Source organism: Macaca fascicularis, chromosome 9, assembly GCF_037993035.2.
Source record: "Macaca fascicularis isolate 582-1 chromosome 9, T2T-MFA8v1.1".
NCBI lineage: Eukaryota > Metazoa > Chordata > Mammalia > Primates > Cercopithecidae > Macaca > Macaca fascicularis.
The window spans coordinates 3966621-3980407 of record NC_088383.1 but is presented as its reverse complement, the minus strand read 5'-3'; the positions used below and the strand labels follow the sequence as shown (position 1 = coordinate 3980407).

The 13787-nt window shown below is 48.5% G+C and overlaps 1 protein-coding gene across 6 annotated transcripts in view; it reads right to left on the bottom strand.

The window, feature by feature from the left end:
- The window catches only part of PFKP (phosphofructokinase, platelet), a 68811-nt gene that overhangs the window by 39417 nt on the left and 15607 nt on the right, over nucleotides 1–13787 (bottom strand). The gene's annotated exons all lie outside the window — the stretch shown is intronic.

Below are 13787 nucleotides of genomic sequence, written 5' to 3'. Positions count from 1 at the left end.
AGGCCCTAGTAATGGGAACTTCTGCCCCAGCGCTGGGTGAAAACAGGGAATTGTGGGAAGGCCCTCACACCGAGTCCCTAGTAATGGGAACTTCTGCCCCAGCGCTGGGTGAAAGCAGGGAATTGTGGGAAGGCCCTCACACCGAGGCCCTAGTAATGGGAACTTCTGCCCCAGCGCTGGGTGAAAGCAGGGAATTGTGGGAAGGCCCTCACACCGAGTCCCTAGTAATGGGAACTTCTGCCCCAGCGCTGGTTAAAAGCAGGGAATTGTGGGGAAGTCCTCACACCGAGTCCCTAGTAATGGGAACTTCTGCCCCAGTGCTGGGTGAAAGCAGGGAATTGCGAGGAAGTCCCTCACACCGAGTCCCTAGTAATGGGAACTTCTGCCCCAGCGCTGGAGGAAAGCAGGGAACTGTGGGAAGGCCCTCACACCGAGTCCCTAGTAATGGGAACTTCTGCCCCAGCGCTGGAGGAAAGCAGGGAACTGTGGGAAAGTCCTCACACTGAGTCCCTAGTAATGGGAACTTCTGCCTAGACTCAGCCTGCGAGTGCAACGAGGAATCAAGCCATTCTCCTATGGCCCAGTGTTTCCCGAGAGGTTGAAAGGTGTCACGTTCACCCAACGTGTTTATCATACTTCAGCACAAACTCACAGGCATACAGTGTTGTCGACCACAGGACATACAAGGGAGCATTTTGTCAGGGGCTCCATCTGCCAAGGCAACCTGGGCCACTTGAGATATATATTAAATATTATTAAACAGCACAGCCGAATAATAATTGTCTGCCTTACCCTCCATTAATGACACTGCACTGCATTAGGGAATCAGATATCAACATGTGAGGACATATTGATAGAAGAAGCCCAAGGACAATTACCTTTCAATGCTAAATGCATCCCCATCTTTTTCTCCACAGAATCTACAAGATTAGGAAATGCAGCAATGCCTATTGGTACCTTCATCTATGTAACTCGCCTTCCACAGGATTTAACCTTAAGAAGGAATAACTATTAGGGATTTAGAAAAGTTCACAATAGATTATTGTTGGATTCATAAGCCCTCCTTAGTGAGGGTCAGGAGGACAGAAAAAAGGAAGAAAGGTTTTTAAAAAGGAAATGATTCATAGATTACGGAGTTCTGTATATAAATTAATCAATGGTGCAGGCACCTTGATAGCTGGCCAATTTGTATACTTATATTTATAAATGTAAATTTCCATCAGAAACATTATATATACATATATGTTTATTTTATTTTGAGACAGAGTCTTGCTCTGTCGCCCAGGCTGCAGTGCAGTGGTGCAATCTTGGCTCACTGCAACCTACATCTCCCGGGTTCAAGTGATTCTCCTACCTCAGCCTCTGGAGTAGCTGGGATTATAGGCACACACTACCACATCTGGCTTTTTTTTTTTTTTTTTTTTTTTTCCCCAGTAGAGACAGGGTTTCACCATGTTGGCCAGGCTGGTTTCCAACTCCTGACCTCAAGTGATCTGCCTGCCTGGGCCTCCTGAAGTGCTGGGATTACAGGTGTGAGCCACCACGCCTGGCCACGTGTGTGTTTATAATTTAGTGTCATACATGTAATAAACAAGAAAGGAGAAAACAGTCTGGAATGGAACAGAACCCAAAGCAGAGCTGGTTCATTTCAGCGATGGCAGCCCCGTCTGCACCTCCTGAGACCCCCCCAGGCACCCAGCCACTGGCTCACAGGCTGGTATAGGCACTGCTCATCACCAGGCCCCTACCTCCATGGCAAAGCAGTGAAACATCTTCTAAACATAGCCCAGTGTCACTCGAGGGATTATTATTATTATTGTCTCCCCTTGCTCTGAAAACAGATTTCCCTTGCAGTGCAGATGAGCTCAGTGTAGCTGTCCCCCTGGAGGGTGAGGGTGAGCAAGTGTGAGGTCGGACGCAGGCCTCCCCTCTGCACAGGGCACCCTGGGAGGCACCGTTTCTGTTCTGTCCTGCTGCGGGTGCTGTAGTCCACACAAAGACGCACCAGGCACAGACGGCCGCATGCAAAGCCGTGAGTGACTCCTGGAGGCCATATTCCTTAGAATATTTGAAGTACAATAGGTAGGAAGGTGGGTGGGTGGATACATAAATATAGAGATAACCTAGCCTTGGGGTTGCATTTTTAGTGATCTCTACCACCCCAAACTCCCAGGTTTCTGCTAAGAATTAGGCTTCATGCTGCGTGTACAACAGAGCACCCTGTTCTTCAGGTCTGGGAGCAACGCTGAACAAACTGCATCTATGGTGATCTTGACTTTCCAGATTCACTTCCATGAAGCTTGTGGGGCAAGGAAACAAGGAAGCAGGCCTGGGCCGAAGAGTCAGAGCCTGCACCACCATGCTGAAACGGACCCTTCTTAGAGGGACGACGTCCCATCCTCCAAGCCCACATCTCAGGAGGAGAGAAAAGATGGCCCATGATGAGGCCTGAACCACAGCAGAAACCAGGACCTCCCTGGGTGGCCCGGGATGTAGAGTGGCCATAACCCTGGGGCTCTGGCAAAACTGAAAACGGACAGCTCTAAATTCCCACACCCAGAGCTGCTGCAGTCATTTCTGTGCATGCAGTTTCCTGGTAAATAAAGAGACTGAGGGGAAGGCGCCAGTCCCGGCCGCTGCCCTGCTAAAAGGATGCCACCAAGGCTGCTGCAGCATCCTGAGGCCATCTCAGGCCCAGGAGTCAACCGTGCACCCCTCACGGCATCAGCTTTCAGAGTATTCCTGGAGCACGTGCTATCCCAGACGCTGCTTCCAAGTCGACCGCCACCCGGCACTTTACTACTTAATATGCCATAGTGGGAACCAAACAATTGCCTTTCCCTGCATGAGTTCACAGAATTTAAATACGGATTTAATCAAACATGGTAACGAATCCCCTAGCCTCTAGAGTAATAAAACTGCTCTGCAAACCACAACATTTTGAAAAGTAAAACATTCTCTAAAAATAATTTCATTATTTTGTGTTGCATAGATGCATATGGCAAAGAAAACAATTAAAAAATTAAAAGGGAGGACTTTGAGTGCCGCCCCCAAAGCTGCCTGTCTAGTGCATGCGTCAGCTAAGTTGCTAGGAAATGACTCATTCTTTAATTTGCAAAGTCACGATGCCCATGGAACATGTGAAAAGTAACCACCAACCACAGTTCTAAGCTGTCTTTCACCAGCAAGGAAGATATTACTAAATTAGGAAGACTCATTTTGCCCAAACGTACTACAACGTAGAAATTCAGATGAGTTTTCTCTTTTGAAGTCTTCTTAGAAGGCTGAATATTTATCTTACTACAGCCAAAGACCACATGTTTCCTAAAATACCCTTTTGGAATTTGCCTTCCAAGCCAGTTTTATGACTCACATAGGAAAAACAGAGCATAAAACCTTTAACCTTATCTCAGTTTTCTGGCCAAAGTAACACTCTCTGTCTTGTGGACTCTGACTCACAAGATGAACCTTAGTGCTCCTTGTTGGCTGCATCGGATCCATCGGCCGATAGAATTTTTATACTGAGTCATTTGATCACATCTAAGAACATGCCACAGGCTCTGAAGTCATTGTAACTTATTCGAAATTGTTTTGAGCCGTGCCAAAATAACCACAGTCTTCTAACCAGGTAGGAGATTGTTCCATATGTAGAGGTGGTTTTGGCCAGAATTTTTAGGCATTCACTGAATCCATCATAAATGGAGTAAACTAGTTCACCTATGGATGGCTTTCTCGGACATCTCAGATGTATTGTTTTTTTTTTAAGTTATAGACAAAGGGAAATTATACTGCTGTGTGGCAGCAGTAGGCTTTTTCTTTCAGAATGCTTGTTGGATGGGCCCATGTGTCTTCTCAACCAGATAATGCTTTTTTCCAATCTGATTTCCTGAATTCTTCACTCAACTAACTCCAAATGGTGAACATTCCCACTACCAGAAGAAAATAAGCTACTGGAGATAACAGACTTTAAAAGTGTCTTCCAGATAATGTTATCACCAGCTTCCTGCAGACATAGTGACTGCATTTAGAGATTTATGGGCTTTGCTGCTTCTGAGTAAATATTAATTTTTTTGTGGGGGGGACGGGGGGATGGAGTCTCGCTCTGTCACCCAGGCTGGAGTGCAGTGGCGTGACCTCGGCTCACTGCAAGCTCCGCCTCCTGGGTTCACGCCATTCTCCTGCCTCAGCCTCCCGAGTAGCTGGGACTACAGGCGCCCGCCACCATGCCTGGCTTTTTGTGTGTGTGTATTTTTAGTAGAGACAGGTTTTCACTGTGTTAGCCAGGATGGTCTCGATCTGACCTCGTGATCCGCCCGCCTCGGCCTCCCAAAGTGCTGGAATTACAGGTGTGAGCCACCGCGCCGGGCCTACTATTTTTTTTTGTTTCCTACAGAATCAAGCTTTCCCTAGTTTAATCCTTTTCCCTCCCCCACAGAACCTAAAGCTACAATATTCCTTAATAAATTAAAATGTTTCACCTCTAGAATTCAGGGCACGCATGCAGAGAGGTCAGCTCCGAACGGCTACCTAGGCTTAGACTCAGGAAACACCAGCGTTCAAAACTAGGTGTGCATGAAAGAGAGGCGGCAGGAAGTTCACTATGTCAATGGTTTTCAAAGGCCAGGAATCGTGGTTTTATCCTGTCTCTAGGAAATTCAGAGGCAGAGCCTGAGATTAAACAGCCCCGCGCCAGTACACACCCCAAGCCCTGCTCACCTCCCCACCAAGACTCTGAAGGAACGCTCTTGTCCAGAGACCCTACCAATCACCCCAGCAAAGCACACTCACTGATTTCATTACTTGATAGAAAATTTCTATAGAGCAGCCTCAGGATTTCTTCTTGGGAGACTCAGTCAACTGTAAAATTCTGAAATAGGTTAGAACACGACACACCATCGTATGGTCCTGCACTTGCTTCTGTGGAAGACCAATAAGGCAACAGCATGATGTATTTAGCCCTCTGGCATCACAGATTTCTTTAAGCCAAAGCTAAGAGTGCACAATTCCAGGTAAGTTGTACAACCAACAGCCCCAGCAGGAGCGAAGCCAGTCACCCTTCCTCCCCAGTAGAGAGAGAGTTCTAAGCACTGGCCCAGCAGTGGCCTTATAGCAAAGACCCCCTCCCCCAGGCTCATTCAGCTGAGCACAGTGGTGGGAGGTGGCGGTGAACGGAGATGACGCTCTTCTGCAGTCTGCAATGTTGCCTGGAACCAGACTGTCTGAAGCCACGGGCAATGGCGTACGTGGTGGTGGGATGAAGGCAGATCATACATGAGGAATTCAGCATGGGACCTGGCTGGCGTATAAACATGTAATAAAAGACAATGCTTGTTCCTGTGGTTACCATCAGCCTGGATGCATAGATTTTGTTGGACAATGTTCCAGCGATAGGCAGGGAGTGCAGAGCAGACCCAGGCCTTCTGAACTGGCCTTCTGGGAGTCAGCTAGCTCGGTGAGCACACACGCGTGTTAGTGGAAGGCATGGGCTCTGGTCAAGACCCTGCAGAGTCAGGTCACGAACAGCTACACGTAAGAAACTGCACAGTGCTGTGCTCAAGCATCACTTATTTTTAGACAGAAATGGAGTGGCTGAATAGTTTTCACTTCAAGGAAGTTAACAGGCAGAAATAGTTATGTTTAAAACATCAAAGAGATGTGACTGAATGGGATGTGGACAAACTTGGTCTTTCAACACTGTTGGGGGAAGGTAGGGGCCACACTCAGGGATGGCAGGGGTGAGACAAATTAAAAACAAAAAAAAATCAGACATAGCCCCAAAAGTCAGGGCCAGTGCTATCACCTGGTCTTTGTCTTGCCAACTGCTTTCCATGGCCACCCCCATCCACACATCCCACGAGCTCAGGAATCCTCTGGATTAGGAGAGGCCCCTCCACCCTCTTCCTCAGACAGGGGGGCAGCAGCACTTCTGGGGAAAAGGTGTTTATTTGGGGTCCCAAGTGTGAGATTTCTCACTTTAAAAAATTGTAAAAGCGGGAGGTTCATTTTATTCAAAAAGAAATATTTCCTATGGCAAACGAAGGGTTTCTATCAGGAAGGGAAAGGCTTTTCCCCTGTATGTTTTAAATTTTATTGACACATATTATTTTACATATTTGTGGGGTGCATGTGAGTCTTTGTTGAACGCACAGAACCTGTAATGACCAGATTAGGGTACTGGGGTGTCCGTCACCCTGGGTATTTTTAAATTCTACGCATTCAGAACATTTCCAGTCCTCTCCCCCAGTTACTCTGAAATATATTAATACGCTGTTGCTAACACAGCCAGGCTACTCTGCTATTACCCTGGAACCTACTCCTTCTATCTAAGCATATGTTTGCACCTGTCCACCTCTCTGTACCCCCTCCTGTCCACACTCCCTTCCCAGCCTCTGCTCTCTATCATCCTACTCTCTACCTCCATGAGACCGACTAAGGAGGGGAAGCATGATGCCAATCAATTCATTGATAAGTTAATGGTTTGTGTATTGGTATAGTAAGTCAAGCTGTAATGCTCAGGGCTGAAACAAGGGTAGCTAAGATCACATGCTGATATTTCAAGCTCAGAAGGGTTGGCCTGTCTGGGTGCAGGGACAGAGCTGCTGACCAGGGGGTGTGGGGAGATGGAGACCCTCGGGCACCTGAGCTGAGCTTGGGAGAGGGGGCGGGTGGCACAGGCTCTGTGGCAGCACATCTGGGAAGACCAGAGGCTGGATGCTGATGCTGTTCCAACACCCGTTATCCCTTCAACATAAAAAGGCATCACTTATCTGACACCTTTTGAATGTGTTGTTTTTAATCATGGAAAGAACTAGCTGATAAAATGATCAGAATTATTCCTAGCCTTTCTTTAGGGTGTGGACGATGACAAAGGCTCTGATAATATTTACAAACAGCTGTCCAGAGCGGAACCAAACTTTAAAACAAACAAACAAAAAATTAAGATAAAAGACTTTTTTCTTTTTTGACACAGTCTCGTTCTGTCACCCACGCTGGAATGCAGTGGTGCAAATCTAGGCTCACTGCAACCTCCACCTCCTGAGTTCAAGCTTCAGCCTTCCAAGGATTACACCACACCCAGCTACCTGTTGTGTTTTCAGTAGAGACGGAGTTCCGTCATGTTGGCCAGACTGGTCTTTAACTCCTGACCTCAAATGATCCGTCCGCCTCAGCCTCCCAAAGTGCTGGGACTACAAGTATGAGCCACGGTGCTCGGCAAGAATCTTAAGTGAGTCACATTTGAAGAACTATAATAAGATGAACAATTTTTTAACTCTGCAGGAAAATCTTCGACAACAGGATATTAAATCCATGAATGAAACCAAATGCAAGGAGTCGACTCTTTTCTGCAACCACAGCGGCAGCCCTGGGTTAACCAACTGACTTGCCCCGGCCTGGTTTTGACCCACCAGAGCCAGGGTAGTTTATCCTGGGCATGGCCTTTGGGTCAAAGCATCTGATATACTTGGTATATGAGATCAACATCTTGGAGATGATGATCTCCAAGAAACTAAAGCCATTTGTAGGCTTCTAAGGAAAAACCTTAGCTTCAGAGAAAAAAGAAAGAACAATTGGTTCACCAGGTAGAAAAGAATGGGTTAACTGGCAAACCTCCCCGAGTCTCCCTGGAAGGGAGCCCAAGGCTTGGCATGCCTCACACGTAGGCTTGGCCCAGGTTTACAGGAGCGCAAGCAGCGGCCAGACAGCAGGGCTCAGTCGATCAAGGCCAGGCTTTCAGCAGAAATGCCACTGTTTCCAGATTAATACTTTCTTCACACATGCACTACTAAAGGAAAAAACAAGCCCCTTTAATTAATAGTAACCTGTTTAATTGTTTTGGTCTGTTGGTAACCTAGAGAGCTGTAGGTTAGAAACTAGAGTATAGGTGAAAAATTCTGTTGGATACATTACTGAGTCATGCTCAAAAAAAATAAAACATAACATCTTCTCAATTCGAGCCCAAATAGGTCTAGAACAATGGTACCCAAAAAGAGTGATTTTTTCCCCCCAGAGGACATTCACTGATGTTGGAGATGTAAGGACATCTTTGACTGCCGTGGTTATGGGGTGGGTGGACGCAGAGGTGCTGCTCAGCCTCTTGTGGTTCAAAGGACCCCCCGCACCAAGAATTGCCCAGCCCCAGATGCCATAGCCTGAGACTCAGAGAGAAGCCCAGCCTGTGGGTATGACCTGGAGAGTGGGCCGGGGACGGGGCTGGGCCTCTTCAATGCAGAGCCACCTATGAACAGATGTGTGCAGGTGCAGACCCCGTTTCCCCACCTGGTCACACACCCACGGAGTCAAAGGCGTGCACATCTCATCCCTGACAAGGAGTCAAACAGCGCCTCTGCCCCGTTAGTCTCAAGACTTCTCCAAGTCCTTTCTACCAGGCAGACAGGAGGGCACACACGATTTCTACTGCACAGATGAGCACACAGAAACGAAACGTTGATTTATGGGTCCACAGTCACCAGAGTACTTCCTGCAGGCCCACGACTGCTCACCCAAAACCCAGGACTGACAGGCACACCAGGACGCAGAAGGCTTGGGATTTTAAAAAGCAGGCTTTTTTACGGCTGAAAAAATATTCCATTGCGTATATACACCACATTTTATCCATGCACCCACTGATGGTCACTTAGCTTGATTCCACATCTTGATATACAACAGAATATTATTCAGCCAATAAAAGAGAATAAAATCCTGTCATTTAGTGCAACATGGATGGAACAGGCAGAAATTAGGTGAAATAAGCCAGTCACAGAAAGACAAATACTGCACGCTCTTACTCATCCGTTAAAGCTTAAATAAAAAATTGATCTCATGAAGACAGAGTTAGAACTGATCTCGCAGAGACACAGAACAGAATGATGGTTACCAGAGGCTGAGAAAAGTAGTGGGGAGCAGGGGGGCGTAAAGACAGTTTGAGATAGAAGGGATAAAATCCAGGGGTGAGTGACACTATAGGGGAACTACAGTTAATGATGTATAATAATGTTTAATAATACATAATAGGCCGTGCGCAGTGGCTCACGCCTGTAATCCCAGCACTTTGGGAGGCCGAGGCGGGTCGATCACGAGGTCAGGAGATCCAGACCATCCTGGCTAATAGTGAAACCCTGTCTCTAGTAAAAATACAAAAAATTAGCCGGGCATGATGGCGGGCATCTGTAGTCCCAGCTACTCGTGAGGCTGAGGCAGGAGAATGGTGTGAACCCGGGAGGCAGAGTTTGCAGTGAGCTGAGATCGTGCCACTGAACTACAGCCTGGATAACAAAGCGAGACTCCATCTCAAAAAATAATAATAATATACAACAAAGTTATACATAACGATGTACACATAATGTGTAACACTGTATACAATATGTATAATACATATATAATTCATATTATATATAATGTATAACGTATACATAATAATGTATAATGTTTCAAAATAACTAAAAGAGTAAAACTGGAATGTTCCTAACATAGAAACGATCTTGGTGATGGATATGCTAATTACCCTGATTTTATCATAATGCATCACATGCTTGTATGAGAATATGACATGCCTGGAACTCTCCCACAAGCCAGCAGCCCCACCGCTGGGTATATACCCCGAGAAAGGGAATCGGCACAGAGAGACCTCTGCACTCCCATGTTCACTCCTGATCACCACCGCCCAGTGTGGAATCAGCCTCAGCGCCTGTCAGTGGATGAATGGACACAGAAAACGTGGTGCGTGCCCACAACACAACACTGTTCACCCATAAAGGGGAAAACCCCGTCATTTGTGGCAATGGGGATGAAAGTGCTTTACCATTAAGTGAAATAAGCCAGGCATATGGGCATGGTGGTTCATGCTTGTAATCCCGGCACTTTGGGAGGCACAGGCGGGCAGGATCACCTGAGGTCAGGAGTTTGGGACCAGCCTGGCCAACACGGTGAAACCCCGCCTCTACTAAAAATACAAAAAACTAGCCAGGCATGGGGGCGGGTGCCTGGAATCCCAGCTACTCAGGAGGCTGAGGCAGGAGGATCGCCTGAACCCAGGAGGAAGAGGTTGCAGTGAGCTGAGACGGTGCCACTGCACTGCAGCCTGGGCAACAGAGCAAAACTGTATCAAAAAAAAGAAAAAGAAATAAGAAATAAGCAAGGCATAAAAAGAAAAACATTGCGTGTTCTCACTCACACATGGGAGCCAACGGAGTTGATCTCATAGAGAAGAGAACTGCAATTATCAGAGGTATGGAAAGGGAGGGGTGGGGAAAAGAAAGGATAAAAGGGAAGAAAAGACTGTAAATGTATTTACTATTACTGAACTCTATGCCCACAAATAGTAAAGATGTTAAATGATATACACATATTTTACTTCAATAAAAAAAATTTTGAAAATCACATGTACCCCATAAATAGGTACAACTATTATGTATTCATAATAATTAAAAATAAAAAATGTTTTAAAAAGCAGTGTGTGTTACTGCACCTGTACTCTGGGCCCTTGGGAGTGTGCTCAGCATCAAACCCATCCCTGCAGAGAGAGGTGGGAGCCGTCACCGTGTGTGTTACTGAACCTCTATCCTGGGCCCTTGGGAGTGTGTGCTCAGCATCAAACCCACTCCTGCAGAGAGAGGTGGGAGGCGCCACCTCGGCTGGGGGATGGGATCACCCCCATGTAACACGCTCCAGGTCAGCCGGGACTTTGCTGCCCAGTTAGGAAAACACTCGCAGATTTTAGCGTGTTTTCTATCTTAGAATTAAAGATACAGGATTTTTACATCTGTAACAGCAAAATGATGATACCCTAAATGGATTCAACACTTACTGCTACAACTGGGTAAAGAACCCACCATTCATACAAAGTCCTGGCGTTCTGAGGGTCCATGAGAATTTATGTTCCCAAGGCGCCCAGAGTTAGGCTGATGCCTGGGCTACCTCTGGAGGGAGGTGAGGAACAGGACCCGTTCACAAGGATTTCCCACCTTCTGGGGCTGGCGGGGAGGGTGTCAGAGAGGCAATTTGGGCTCAAATGAGCCGATCCCCAGGCTGCTCCTATCTCCCTCAGTAAGATAACTCCAAAAGCCTGATTGTTCTTTGTGCCAAAATTAATAAATAGTCCATTTGGCTCTGCTCCCTAGACAGCTTCGAAAGTGCCACTTACTAGAAAAGTTATCATAAAAATGAGAATTTCCCCAAAACACCATTTGCACACAAGGATTCATTTCGGCCACATCTCAGCAAAGGAATTGCAGAAATTCCTTGAATTTCTCTAAAGGAAATGAGATCTCAGAGTCAGAACCCCGCCTTCGCCACCGAGGGCAGGGGCAGGAAGAGGCACGATCCCCGCCGGACGAGGTTGTCCAGACCTCGTCCAGATAGCACCTGCGGCCATGGAGTCACATGGATGGGCCTTAGAGCCCCAGCCCTCCCAGCTGAGACAGAGAGAACAGATGGGGTTTACCTCTGAAGAAAGCCCAGGGCCTACGAGCCGGGTGAGGTGGCCCACACCTGTAATCCCAGCACTTTGGGAGGCCAAGGTGGGTGGATCACTTGGGGTCAGCTGTTCAAGACTAGCCTGGCCAACAGAATGAAACCCCGTCTCTACCAAAAATACAAAAATTAGCCAGGCATGGTGGCGGATGCCTGTAATCCCAGCTACTCAGGAGGCTGAGGCAGGAGAATCACTTGAACCTGGGAGGTGGAGGTTGCAGCGAGCCGAGATCATACCACTGCACTCCAGCCTGGTGACACAGGGCAAGACTCTGTCTCAAAAAGAATGAAACAAAAAACAGAGAAAGCCCAGGGCCTCCAGGGTAGGCCTCCCAGTGTGTTCCATACCAACTCCTTAATTCTGGCACTTGCCACGCAGACAGGCACAGGTCTGAGGACATCTCAATCCCACCAGGAAACAGATGGGCGACTACAGCACACAGTGACCAATAAAAATCAGACACCCGACAACTGCCACAAAAACACAAACCTTACATCAAGAAAGACTAAAGTGCGCCAGTGACTGCATCCAAGATTAGGCGCTCACAGTCCCGTCGGCCTCACTCCCCGCACCCATACTCAACTAACAACATTGAAACCAAACCCAGCATGCCCTTGGTTTAGTGCAGAGTCCCTCAGCCTTGCTTCTGTCAACGTTTGGGTCCGGACCATTTTTGTGGGGTGTGATCCCGTCCATCCTAGATGGTGTGGCAGCATCACTGGCCTCTCCCCAGTACATTCCAGGGACAATCCTTTCAATAATGAGACAATCCAAAAACGCTCCAAACACTGGAGAGTGTCCTGAGGGGTAAATCACACACGGGAGAATGTCCTGAGGGGTAAATCACACACCGGAGAGTGTCCTGAGAGGTAAATCACATACCGGAGAGTGTCCTGAGAGGTAAATCACATACCGGAGAGTGTCCTGAGGGGTAAATCACACACCGGTGAGTGTCCTGAGGGGTAAATCACACACGAGTGAGTGTCCTGAGGGGGTAAATCACTCCCCACCTCTGGCTGGAGGCCAGGGTTCGGGGGTCTAACGCTGTTCCTGGCCCTGAAAATGCTGAGTGGTGACATGGAGAAAGTGAACCAAGATGAGTCGGTTTATCTGTGAAATAACAGAGGTCACTTCCTTCCTTTCCTCTGCACCCAGAGTCCCTGTGAGTGTTCGGGCCGCCACTTCTGTGAGGGGACTTCCTTCCACTCAACACACAACAGCGTCAGGGCCGCGGGAACAGGAGCAGCCGCGAAAATCACAAGGTGTCCTGGGAAACATTCTAGGAACTACAAGTCTCATGAATTTAAAAACATTTTGCAAATTACAATAGAAAAAACTCATCTCGGGATACTCCATCCCCAAACAGTTTTTAAAACCACATTTCTGTACTAAGAGCGGCTCTCAGGACGGGTGTGGTACCGTCTCCCAAAGTCCAAGGCAGATCACACCCACCCTCTCTCCCACCCCCCCAAAAAAACAAAAGGCAAAGGAAACAAATTCAGGGTATTCAGTGTATGCACATGTACACGCTGCAGCAGCAGCAGAAACCAAGCTGGCTGGTGTCAGGTGCAGGTGACGGCCTCTTCTGGAAGTCTGTGTGCAAATTTCAACGCTGGGGACCGGGTGGAGGACTGTGCTGGGGAGGGGGGTGGAGGACTGTGCTGGGGAAGGGGGTGGAGGAGTGTACTGGAGACTGGGTGGAGGATTGTGCTGGAGACTGGGTGGAAGACTGTGCTGGGGAGGGGGTAGAGGACTGTGCTGGGGAAAGGGGTGGAAGACTGTGCTGGGGAAGGGGGTGGTGGAGGACTGTGCTGGGGACTGGGTGGAGAACTGTGCTGGGGAAGGGGGTGGAGGAGTGTACTGGACACTGGGTGGAGGATTGTGCTGGAGACTGGGTGGAAGACTGTGCTGGGGAGGGGGTAGAGGACTGTGCTGGGGAAAGGGGTGGAGGACTGTGCTGGGGAAGGGGGTGGTGGAGGACTGTGCTGGGGAGGGGGGTGGAGGACTGTGCTGGGGAAAGGGGTGGAGGACTGTGCTGGGGAAGGGGGTGGTGGAGGACTGTGCTGGGGAGGGGGATGGAGGACTGTGCTGGGGAAAGGGGTGGAGGACTGTACTGGGGAAGGGGGTGGTGGAGGACTATGCTGGGGAGGGGTTGGAGGACTGTGCTGGGGACTGGGTGGAGGACTGTGCCGGGGAGGGGGGTGGAGGACTGCGCTGGGGGGTGGAGGGCTGCGCTGGGGAGGGGGGTGGAGGGCTGCGCTGGGGAGGGGGGTGGAGGGCTGCGCTGGGGAGGGGGGTGGAGGACTGCGCTGGGGAG